The sequence below is a fragment of the Lepisosteus platostomus genome, chromosome 4 (assembly GCF_059453375.1).
Source record: "Lepisosteus platostomus isolate fLepPlt1 chromosome 4, fLepPlt1.hap1, whole genome shotgun sequence".
Classification (NCBI taxonomy): Eukaryota; Metazoa; Chordata; class Actinopteri; order Semionotiformes; family Lepisosteidae; genus Lepisosteus; species Lepisosteus platostomus.
The window spans coordinates 50,938,831-50,952,189 of record NC_142614.1 but is presented as its reverse complement, the minus strand read 5'-3'; the positions used below and the strand labels follow the sequence as shown (position 1 = coordinate 50,952,189).

General features: G+C 36.2%; 1 long non-coding RNA gene across 1 annotated transcript in view; it reads right to left on the bottom strand.

Moving 5' to 3' along the window:
• Positions 1–7,039, bottom strand: part of LOC148673390 (uncharacterized) — a 41,617-nt gene extending 34,578 nt beyond the window's left edge. The window contains exon 1 of the long non-coding RNA XR_015936209.1: positions 6,970–7,039. This is a non-coding gene — a long non-coding RNA (uncharacterized LOC148673390). The remainder of the gene's footprint in view (positions 1–6,969) is intronic.
• Positions 7,040–13,359: the final 6,320 nt, after the last annotated feature.

The following is a 13,359-nucleotide window of genomic DNA, read 5'->3' as shown; positions in this document are numbered from 1 at the left end:
GAATCTTCATATACAGTACGTGGCAGATGAGCCCACGCTGATGAACACCAGAGCGAGAAATTCAACCCACTCACACACTCAGGAAAAGCCTATGAATCCTTGTTATACAGCAGCTTGGCCAAAACAGACACTCAAGTATAATATACCTTTGTCGACTTTCACTCAAAACTGTTTAATTTTCAACAGGTAAATGCGAACTCATGGGTTAAGCATGTTAATAAAAGGCTGTTGAGAAACCCACACACAGATTACACTCCTACACAATCCATCAACATATGCACCATGTAACAGAGATAAAAAGAAATACTTGTTTGAAGACAGCATAGTTAAAACAATGCAATGCTACAATATGTCATGTACTGTGTAAGCTGACCACTGTAAATGGTTTGCTTTAACAGTACACCTTATTAACACATTAAAAAAAATATTTTTATATTGTAAATTTAAATTCTAAGTTTTTAAACTTTTGAAGAACAAAGTTGTCTCTCTAGGGTTAATAGCTACCAGCTGAAACATCTTTTCTGTTATGTAATGTGTAAGTTTCTGTTATGTAACTATTACTGTAAGTATTATACAGGCAATGTTAATTGTCAGCAATGCAGCCAATCTGAAAATATCCCAGCACCTTGCTCTGATGATAATCATCTGAGATATTCCACTGCTGCTGTTAGGCTCATTATTCGCATCTAAAAAAATATCTTTATTCCAGAATTTACTCCAGTAAATCTTCTATGAGGAGCTTCAAAAGATTTCTGAAAATCTAAATATACCTCATCATGTGCTCTGTATGTCTCCATTACAACTGTTGTTTAACAAACTCTAAAAATCAGTGATGACCAAACCTTTATATAACCATGTTGAATAACCCCTAGTATCCTATTTCCATATAATGTAGATGTCTGTCTAGTGTACTTCTAATTAGCATGTAATATAAATAAGACATGTAGGTCTATTGTTACTTAGTTTAATTTTGCCATTGTTTGTAACCTGGTCACTGCTCCGGAAATAATTATTAGCGGTAGTTTAGCATGTGAAGAGTTGAGCCATGGTGAATATTTTGATTTAATATGCTCTAGTGTTTTTGCTTTTATAGCTATGATGCCTGAATCCAATAATGTTACTGATCATATATATTGAGCTTGTACAGTAAATGTTTATAAAGTGAGAAAGATTTTTAATCAACACAAATTGTCATGGGTATCTACATAGTCAGGCAGTATGATTTAAGGGTCTCCAAGTCTAATGGCTGAAGCACCCCTGTTTAATGGATGGGAGGTATATTAGACATTTTCAAGTAAATGGGTTTTACTCCTGCCCTGAATGACTGTTGGAAGAGTCTTCTTGATGGTCTATGATAAACATCTAATATCCTTAAGTACAATGAAGGAGATTAGTTTATCTTAACCACATCGAGTACCTGTAACTTTTGTGCCACTTCCATGCTAATACTGTTTATTGATATAGAATTTAGTCTTTGCTCCTCCTGGGGAATGTCAATTTCATACCTGGTAAACGCATGAGTGAAGTATTAATTTGCAATATTAGTCTTTTGTATTTTGTCTATTAAATTATTTACATATTTCTGTCTGAAACACCTTCTTTATTATGCTTTTGCTTTCAAAATACCACCAGTTAATATTATTTATTTTACTATTGCTTTCTTGGTCTTTCTAATATTCTGTATTGGATATTAGCTTTCATTTACTTATTTTTTATTTACAATTAGCTTTATATGATCCCTTTCTTATGGTGCTCCATTTAATTGACAGAATGCTGCTTTATTAATTACTAAGAGTGTGTTCTTTCTCCTTGTACATTCCCTAATTGATTTATTACACCACTTGGGCCATCACTTTCTAGCCTTTATTTACTTAATCTTGGGATGATTTCATTCTATGTTTCTGGCAGAATATCTTTACCTCGTATCCGTCATACTCTGTTCATACATTGAAAGAGACAAAGATTTATGAAAAATATGAAAAAGTGTTTTGAAGTAACTTTGGGAAACAAGAATAATGTACTGTAAATTTCACTAAATGCAACCACACGTAGTCGTACTACACCGTATGTATTCCAAATATAACTGGAAGAAAACAGTTTATTTCTGATTTACTGTACAAAAAAAAAGTTCACTGTTGACAATAATATCTAAGAATTCAATGCTTTATGAATGCTTGGAATACTTGGTGAGAAAAGTTAGGTTAGTAGGTAGCCTCCTGGGTTGAACCTGAGTCAGAGAGGAGTGAAGCAAGGAGAAATTGCAGGTGAAGATGGGATGGGGCAGGGATGCTTGAGACAAATTGCAAAGGGAGGCATTTGAGTTCAGTTGATGTAGGTAGTTGATGGTGACTAGGTACAGCTGTGTGAGATTGATCTATCTTTGTTAACCCCCACCCCCCACAAACTGCTGTTAAAAAGTTCAATGACCATCTGTTAAATAATAATAAACTTAATAATTAATAAAATATACAGATACAGTATTAAAAAAGTGGGAAATTATTCACCAATTGCTACCTAAATAAACTAAATGAGTCTTTATTATTGCTTTCCAATTTTATTTAAATGTACTGTATATCTTGTTTAAACCAGAATATTCAATATAACACTTTAAACTTTCTATACAAGCATATTATAGATTTGGGGGAGAATAGTAGGTCCACTACTACAGAAAGTCCTCCTGTTTAACTATTTGGGTTTGTTTCTTCCTTATAAATCCACACAGTTTAGAGGATTTTCATTTTCAGAAATGACTTTATTTTCACCTTAGCACCTGTTTATAAACAGCTCAGACAGCATCATATTCAACAATCCACAAAAGGAAGGTATTTTAATTGCACAGTTGCAAATCTCTCAAATTGAATAACTGCTGCACAAACAAAAATGGTTACAGTACCACTGTTTCTTTTCTGCCTCATTATAGTATATCTCCTTTGCAATTTGAACACATAAGTCATTGTCACCACTTTTACCTTCTGAGCAGCTTGCAATCAAATAAGATGGCTGCAGTAATGTGGCTCCATCACTCACGCAGAATAAAGTGTTATAAGCTTGTCTTTCATTTGTCTTTGAGTGTTTGGCATTTCTATTTTTATTCCCTTTTGCTTGCTGTAGTGATTATCACTCTTAAATCCCTCTAAATATCATAGACACTGCAGACAGTGAGTAGGACATTTCATTTAAAGTGAAACAGTACATTTCACTGCAAAGCAGTATTAGATCACACAAAATGCTTTTATAGCAGACTGGCAGTTATTCTGAGAACAGTTTACATTGAGATCTAATGGTCTATGAAGAAGAGATTAAAAACACTTAATGCTGTGTGATATAAGAAGAGTTCTTAAATTTTAGAATTCTTAATGACAGTTTAAATAGTATGACAATCCAACAGTGTATGTATGTCTGCATCCCAGTTATTTATTTATTTTCAAAAAATTTTATGTGTGACTATAATTCTTGACTATAATTTAAAGCATACAGTACAGTGCTACAGCCTAACAATATTTCAGATTGCAACCCTAGATAACAAAGACAAACATTTTAAGCGATAAATGTTAAAGTACTGGCAGCGACATTTCATTATTTTTATTATAATATTATTTGCAGTGTGGACTGTGTTACATTAGTTCGGGTTGTTCAGTATTTCCACAGGCTAAGACCTCACACATAGACTGCGAGGACATTCCTCAGTTCTGCCTGTGAAAGATTGGTTGTGGTTAATGTTTCTGGACACGTCAACACAGCTGTTCCACAGCTTCTCGTTTTGGTTAAACTCCTATCATAAATCATAAGCACCTACTGTATAAAAGGCTACAAATTACAAGTGGCCAGTTTAAATTCTCACTTTGTCTGAGGTGCATCATTTAGGTTAATGATACTGAAAAAGAATAAAGACAACCGAAAATGTTCGTAGAAAGATACAGCATATACATTTTTAACTAAAATGTTTTGGATAATTAATATGTGCTTGTCAACTTATTATTTCTGTTCCACATTTTTTGAAAGTTTTAAAGATATCAGATAAATACAATGGTAATACTTTAAGTTACATCTTGTCAGCATAAGATGTTGAAGCTCCGGGCCATAAAAAAAACTGAAAAATGTAAGGGGACTGTAAAGTTGCATATTATAAGCCTCCTGCTGGGTGGTGACAGCCTTTTAATCTTAAGGGAAGTTTTTATCCAATTATTTTGCAGAGATAAAAATATAGCTCATCTGTTTCTTGCTCACAGCACAGACACTATAATTGGCATATTCTTACCCAGATAAATACTTGAGTCAGGAATGAAAGCTAAACTGCAGACAGTTTTCTCAGGCTGTGAGTGTTAGAGGTGGAATTTGCAAACTAGCAACTGAAGGTGCTTCATCTGGTATTATTTAATTAAAGTTCTACCTCCACAAAATCTGTGATGGTGATTTGTGCTCTACTGTTTTTTTATGTGAACTAGCCTGAAAAAGAGAAACTAGAAAAGAACAGTTTAACAGTATTTACTTAACTCTGGATAAAGCTTAGGAATGTGTCATATAAAATTTGGAATTTGGAATAATTATATATCCATTTATATATCCAGTTTTTATTATATATTCAATGTAATTTGGAGTCTCCAATTGCTTAAGTCCTGGCTTTCCAGTAATATCTCCAACATCACTCAGGTGAACCTGATCCTCCAATGTAACATTCAGAGGCACTCATCATGTGACATACTGTAAGCTCCAAAGTGCTTGGCAGGAGAGTTAGTGCCAGTTGGAGGAATAGCATGTCTCTTACTAATCTAACAGTAAGCTGGCAGATGCACCAGACAGCAGAGTGATCCTTTGGCAAATGACAGCTAACCCTACAATTGCAATACTTAACAGGAGAACATGAGGCGCTCATCATTGGTATCACATGTGTGTCTACACTGTTTTTAGTTTTTATTATTTTTTAATGTCTGCACACCACATTTTCCATGGCAACAGAAAAATACATGCTTTATGTACATCACATACAAAATATCTTTTAGTGTACTGTAGTTTCATGTTTCAGAGAACACCACACAGTATGGAACTTTACCCATCCCTCAAATTACAACCACTTGGTTTATGAATTTTCAATATCTCAAAAAGTTTATTTTTATACCTGTTTTAGTCAGTTATGAAGAGGTTTTCAAAACAACGAAGGCATGTCCTTCTTGACTTCCCACAACACAGTTCATCAATGCAACTACGTTCTCATAATCTGTACACTTTATTTGGAATCCATTTATCCTGTGAACTACAGTACTAAGGTAAATATAATAATTATCATAAACAAGGAATAGTGGTCTCGGCTGGACAATTCAATGTCATGCCCTCTGCAGCCAGAGGGTGCTCCTACTCTGTCCTGTCTCTCATTTCCGGTTCTTTGCTGTCCTTCCAGTGTTTCTCTCTCTCTGGGGCTATATATTTCCGGGTCTTTTATTCTGCCTTCGCTCAGCATTGACGTTCGGATGTCCTGAGACCCGCCTAGCACCAGGTCGCCCCACGTCCGCTACCTGAGGGCATAGGTTTCTATACGGCATTTCCTGAACAGCTGAGCCCGGGCTAACCCCCGTCTCGCCGCTACGCATAGGGTCTTTTCTCTCTCCTGTCATTCTACGGTTGGTCTCTTCCGACATCTGTGACAGATTAAGTGGGAGGATACAGACAAAGTGCGATCCAATAAAAACTTCAATGGTGGAGCAGGTTGAAGGTGGTGGCAATCAGAATTCCAGGTCCTCTGTGCCATTGGACTTTGACTCTTTTTCTGTCGAGGACTGTGTGCTGGCTGTGTGAGCAGCAGTTTCCCCGTGGTAAAAGATGCCACACACAACTATTCTCCTGGTGGAACCCCAATTTACACAGCTTAGTAGATAGTGTCCTGTAGAGATCGGTAGATGGCAACAGGGACAGGGTAGTGCGATACGGGAGCTCTTATGAACTGGCACACAGGTGGTGGATGTTAGATCTAGTCATCTAGATCAGGCGTTTTCCCCCCAACCCAAAACCCATTGAGAAAACAATGCAAACACCCTCATCACACTCACTCACACAATATAATTGACATCATGTATACATAGATGCATTTCAGCGCCTTTCATTAATTTGCTTTAACAGTTTCACGTTCGCCGCTGTTGCTAACTTTAGCAGTAAGCCAATGGTCCATTTTTAAGTTTGTAATCGTGGTATAATGTAAAGTCTCAATTCTGCTGTAGCCTTTGCCAACGACAATAGACGGCAGGTAGCCTGCTTAGCCAGGGTCATGAACCAGAATGCAACACCCCCCTCTAGTGGATGAATAATGAATTGCTATTAACGACTGAAACAACATGTTCACTGCATTTATTTCATTCTTTTTCATTTTACTTGCATGTTTGCACCTAAATGTCACCTAATCTCAAATCCCCCTTGACAGGTGCTCTTTGGCAGTTGCACCCTTGACTGAGTGGTCCTGTTTAGGATCCATTCTGCTCACCCCAACATGGTAAAGTGACTAGAAAATGTGTCCTAAATATAGCCTGCCTCATGACCTTTCCAGTAGGAACATCCTAATGTGCTCAGAAACAAAAGAATATGAGCCTTGGATCCCTGAAAGTACAAACCCTAATGGACAGTACATCCAGTGACAGACGTGAGAGGCGAACTGCAATCATAGCAAGGCAACTCAAAAGTTTCAGGCAGATCTTGCTACTCTCTCCGAAACATGAGTGGCCGAGGAAGGACAGCTGAAGGAAAGAAAGGTGGCTACATCATTTTCTCGAATGGCAAACCAACTGATGAGCCTAGCGTCTGTGGAGTGGAAATTACAATCAGGATCAACTTCATTAACCATGTCTTTGAACTCCCTTTGGACCTTAATGAATGTCTAATGCTCCTTTGGCTGCATCTCTCCAACAACCAGTGTCTACTCCCCAACTCAGAGGAGTAAATCAGGAAGGCCTTCCATGCCAACCTGGAATCTATTTTATTATTTACCTCAAAAGGAAGATTATATCATCCTTCTTGGGGACTTCAGTGCAAAAGTCGGCAGGGATGACAACATCTGGAAAAGAATGGATTAGCAATATGAACTTTGAAGGAGTCCTGTTCCTCTCTTAATTTGTATAACATAACTTTACTAACACAATGTTCCATCAGAAGAACAAAACCATGACATCCTGGAGGTATCCCTACTCTACTTTTTGACATCTTGTCGATTATGTCATTGTGTGAAGCAGGGATCGCTGCTACATGACCATCAACAAAGCAAGGATAAGTGTAGATGACAGTTTGACAGATCACTGCCTGATCCACTCCACCATGTCCATTCCACTCTTGAAAACAGAAAGGATACAAGAGAAACTGAGCCACTCATCTTTTAACATCAAAAACTTGAAAGACACCTTCACGTTGCAACAAATTCAGATTGCTCTAGGTGAAAATCTCCCAAAGGAATATCCAGAAAATAATTAAACAGAAAGGAGTATGCTCATGTCCATTACAATTCTGTACTCACCCGCATACGAGCAAACCAGCTTATACCTTTGTCAGAGGAAATACTTCCCGAGTCACAGTGTGGTTTTTCTTTATCCTGATATACAACATACATTATCTTTACAGCATGGCAGCTTCAAGAAAAGTGCCAGGAGCAACATTAGCCATTCTACACGGTGTTCATTAATTTCACTAAGGCTTTTGACTCCATGAACTGTAATGCCCTCTGGCAGATACTGTCAACATTGGTTGTCCTGATAAATTCATTTTGGTCTTCTGACTACTGCATGATGACATGTTAGTACCTGTAGTCAGCAGCAGCAGGGCTGAGACCACCCCCTTCAAAGTAGAAACGTGAGTAAAACGAGGATGCATTGTGTCATCAACCTCTTTTCTATTTTCATTGCAGCCATCCTCCACCTAACAGGCCCAAAACTGCCACAGGGAGCACAAGTCCTTGACAGGACGATTTCTGATGGCAAACTCTTCAACCTGAGCAAGTTTAAGGCCTTGAAACAAACTTTTCACAAATACCATCATGGAGCTGGAATATGCAGATGTAGACACTATCATAGCGGTTTCAGAAGATGACCTACAATGCTTCCTGGACACTTATACAAAGGCATAGAAGCTCCTTGGCCTTATGGTGAACGTTAAAAAGACCTACATCCTTTAGCAACCTGCATTTTGCAATGCTTCACAAATCCCCACTATTTACTTTGTCAAAAGCACAAAGAGTACATCTTGAATGTGTGGCTCATTTTTGCTGCAACATGTTCTTGTCAAATGGTGATGTTGACAAGGAGATACACTTCAGGTGCAGCAGTGCCAGTGGGGCTTCTGCTTGGCTTAGGAAGAGAGTTTTTGAGGCTCTAGATATCCAAATAATAACAAAGCTCCTTGTCTATCAAGCTGTAGTCCTTTCTATTTGCATGGGGTAGAGACCTGTACAACATACAGTAGGTATAGAAAGTATTAGAAGCCTACTATCAAAGATGCCATATCATTAAGATGCCTGACACCTGCCTTCCAAAACAGGTCATGCATGGCCAACTAAAGAAGAACAAAAAAAATCACAATAAAGCTGACATCAGAACATCTTAAGAAGTGCCATGTCACCTCTATCAAATGGAAAGAAAGGGTCCAAGACTGAGCCAAGTGGAGGACAATTGTGTGTGAAGGGTCAGCACAACACAAGAGAGACATCCACTGTGCTGCAGAGGATAAACAGCAACAGTGTAAAAACAGACTCACAAAACAGATTCAACTCACTACATCACAAGGACAATACATACAGTAAATGCCCATATTACAGTAGAATTTGTGGATATTGTATAGGCCTCTATATTCATCTGAAGGTCCTCAAATGACCCGACATACTACAATGAGAACATCATACTCAACTTCCAAGTGATCACAAATGGTATCTTACTAATCATACTCAAGAAAACAAGAATTGAAATATATTATTCAGAAACCATTGATGTAGCTCTTCCAACACTCACTTAAAACAGTAGCAAGGTATTGGAGACTTGGGGCAAAAAAATGTGGACCATGCCTAATGAACATTAGAGTTCTCCAGCAAGCAGCTGTGAAGAGAAGTTTGCAGATGACAAATTACAATAATTAGAAAACACTGCAGAAGCAGCCTACCAAATTCACAAAGATTTAGAAATTAAGATTGGCCAAACACCCGGCCGGTGACATTTAATGTTTACAAGCGTAGGGATTTGCATGTAGGTAATAAAAACAAAGTATAAATACAAAATTGGGCAGACTGAGCTAGTACTGGCTACTTAAGAAAAAGACAGGTTTATTTGACAGGTCATTTACAGTACATCTCCTAAACAAGGTAGGGAAGCATTTAGAAAATGAATCTAAATGTGAATTTATAGATGTAAATAGATTTACAAGCATAGAACTTAAATCACGTAATGCACTGTTAAAAATGTATCAGGCACTAGTAAAGCCTCATTTAGCCTCATTTTGGTCACCACATTCTAGAAAGGATAATTCTGCACTGGAATCTGTCCAGAGGAAAACAACCAAAGCTTGAGGGAATGACCTATACTGACAAGCAGAAGGAACACAACCCTTTTGGACAGCAAAGGCCTGGGAAACTGATAATAGTATTCAAAATTCTCAAAGGCACAGCCCAAGTCAACCCAGTTGGCTGGTAACCCAACCCAACGGGAGGCACTTTCTTACGTAAAAGGTCATGGTCAAATATTTTCTTGAAAGTTACTACCTGACTATCATAGTCCTTTCCAGCAATCATGGTCTTTTCCAGTTTTCTTTCATACTATCTATTATCTTTAGTACATTGAATAAGTGGAGTAAGTTATACGTACTGTAGAACTTATATTTATTGCTACTTCAAAAATTATGAGGAACAAAGTATGAAAAGTGTGCAAAAATCATAATCGTTTTGTAAGCCACTATGCTTATTGGAAGTATATGTCATTTATTTAAATGATTCATGCTCACCTGCACAGCTAAGTGACTCAATAAACACAAGCAGCAGGTACTATATGTTTTAAGGGATATAAATTATAGACATGTATCCTTGACCATATTTATTCTCAGTAGATAAAAGCGACAGTAAAAGCACATTAGCAAAGGCCTGTGATATAATACTATGTACAACAGACTGTATGACAATTCTTTTGTTATTTGCAAGTGGATTTTTAAGATGTTTTAACAGGAATATTTAACTGAAAAATTAGCTTACACTTATCTTCAGGACAAGCATCAAATGTGTAAAGTGACTTTTTAAATGAATATGTACTGTACATAAGTAGTACTACATTAAGCACTGTATTATCCAAACATACAAAGTACCCTGATTCGTAATGTGCATTTTGCCAGGTAAGACTCAATATTCACTCATTTTTTTGTGTTTGGGTTTTCTGTTAGTTATCACATTAAATAAAAAGTGTAGCACCAATACCATCAATAAAATTATTGGAACACATGAGATAAAACCATGGAAAACTCATGTTTATACTTATAGTTTTATAGTGGTTTATATTTTTGCAAACAAATGAGAATATACTGCTATGAACTCTTAGATTATTATCAGGATTCACAGATTTATGTATTTGATGTTCTATCCTTCACAATTACTCTCATCATACTTTGATCTGCAGATTGTTTTTGGAATAAAATGCATTATGCATTCATAAAAAGAACAGAATTCAGACTTTTATAGGATGTTATGATTTTAGTGCTTGGTGGATCTCCTGGAGTATTTTCTTTTTTAAAAAAGGGCAAATAAGAAACTAGTATAAAATATCTATTTAAAAAACACTCCAAAAGACTTTAATGTTTGCCTTATCACATATAAAAACATAAAACAAATCAGAAACCACCACTAAAGCCTCATTACACCCACATGAGAATGTGAAATTCTCAGCATTTCACCAATTACAGAACATTTAAGTAATTAATAACTGCTGTGGCTATTTACAAAGATAACAGGCCATATAGTGATCACCAGTGGTAAGTAAGCAGAAACGCGGCCCTATCTTAAACTGGTCTGTGACAATTTAATGTTACTATTACGTACATATTGAATATTTACCAGTATACATACTGTATTATTTCTCAACCAAAAGATTAGTTATTTTTGTAAACCCACATTTGAGGTTATTTGGGTTAATTATTAACAAAACACTTATAATGCAAAATTGTCTAAGCCTTTGCAAGATTGGCAGTCAATTATTACTCTAAAAACTAACAGATAACTTTTTGTTCCTTCTTTATTCAAATCAGAGTAAATGTTGACATGAACGTTGTGGCTTGTCAAAGGCTCAAGGAACTACATGCAGTCAGGGGATTTTCTGGCCATTTATAATCTTCATCACATCCTGTATTCCAGTAAAGCACTAGCTGAAGATAAGATTATGCTGGGACATCAAATACACAATAGCAGAATCTCAATCCTATAAGATTGCATAAGATATTTAAATTAATCTCCTATAAAAACAGGCTGTAAGATGGAATATTATGTTTTAACAGCTTTTCACATCAGATGCATCCCCACCCAAAGTAAACTGAACTGACATGCAGATCTTGGACCTGTTTCTGTTAGTGGTACAGTATTCCCTTTGTGAAGAGCTTTCTTTTCAAACACAATCACAAAGAGTATATAGTTAATTGTAAATATGTATGATCATCATAAGAAGCCAAAGAAGGCTCCACAGCTGAAATGTTGTGTTTCTTCTCTGTTCAGTATGGAATAAACCTTTACTTGTTCATTTGCAACATTACTACTGTATTAATATTAATGTTATAATATATATACACACAGTTTATAATGGATACAGTATATTATATAATGTTAATTACAAAACATTTTATTCATAATGTGACCATCGCAGTTCCGCGTGGTCTCGTGCCCTCCGCCACCCCCTTTCGTCCCGCGGCACCTGGGGTGTGAACCCAGGTCTTCAGCGTAACGAAACAGGGAACCAGCCGCATGAGCTAAAGGAGACCTCCCTCAGCCCAGGCAGTTGAGGTCCCTGCTACGTGCAGTTAAGGTGATGACGTCACTGTATCCGAACTAACTACAATAACACATTTTTGCTAAGAAAACGAATTTTGTACATTGTTAAATTATTTGGGAGAGTGATCTTTTTACTGATGATTCGCATGTGTTTTTAACAAGCTGTTAAGGTTTAAATACTAAACCATCCAATGTGGTCTTAATAAAGGCATTACTTTATAATTGGGAACTGTGATTTTTCTTTTTCTTCAAGTGTTTTCTTTTTCTTACACTAGAGAGTTATTAAAAAACATGTAATTGAGCTATTTCTTGTGATTGCTTCTCCTATTTTTGTACATTTTAACCATCCGCAGGCCTTACATTTCCCGGAACACATGCTGGTAAAGATAGCTACCATTATGAGTATTATGAATACTTAACAGCTCCTCTCAGCAGGATATTTTCTCACACAATACCTATAATGCTTTGCATTGCTGAAATCATTGGAGATTCAGAACAAACACTATGTGGTCTTTATAACCAAAAGTGTGTTCTACCAATCAAGTCCAGCTATGGTAGTTCCAGTAATTCTGATTTTTGAAGTATTTTATTGTAAGATTTAATTGCCTTAAGCTTAAACTGATTTTCAAAATACAATATACAGTACCATGTTTCAAAGTGGGATTGTAATTTAGACCATGATCCCAAATAACAGGTGCTGTGTAATGAAAAACTACAGATAACGTTTCATTATCAATCAATATTTTATAGCACAATTCATTAAAACATACATCTCTGTGCACTTCATAGAACAAAGAAAGTACAAAAAGTCATATTGAGAAAAAATATCATTTACTTTAGATGTAGAAATGTCAAACAAACTAGCCTCTGTAATATTTTTGGGAACACTTAGCCACAAAGGATTTTTTGGATGTGAAGAAGAAACAAGTCAGGACAACCTGTTGTGAGGGGGAAAACTGAGAGATTACCAAGATTTGGAAACAATGAAACAATGCTTTCAAAAGCAATTTTAAAAATTGCTGACCAAGTACAAATGGAAAGTCAGTTTACAGAAATGTAAAATTAAGTGAATTGGTTCTTAAAACAATAAAAAAATAAAAATATCTTAGAGTTTTAGATATACAGTATATAAATCTTAATAAATCAAACTTAGAAACAATACTTGGTATGCGAACTTAGAAGAAGCACATATCAAAGCATGGTGAAGATATCCTATTTGGGCAAGAATTTGATTAGATAGCAAATTTGAATCATATCAGATTTTAGTTGAAGTATCAGTGAATAATGAATCACAGAAATTAAAGAAATTAAACAAGTCAGAGTTTTCATACAGTATTTGCTTCAAACATTATCACCTCATGCTGGTTAATCCTAAAGGGGTGCAG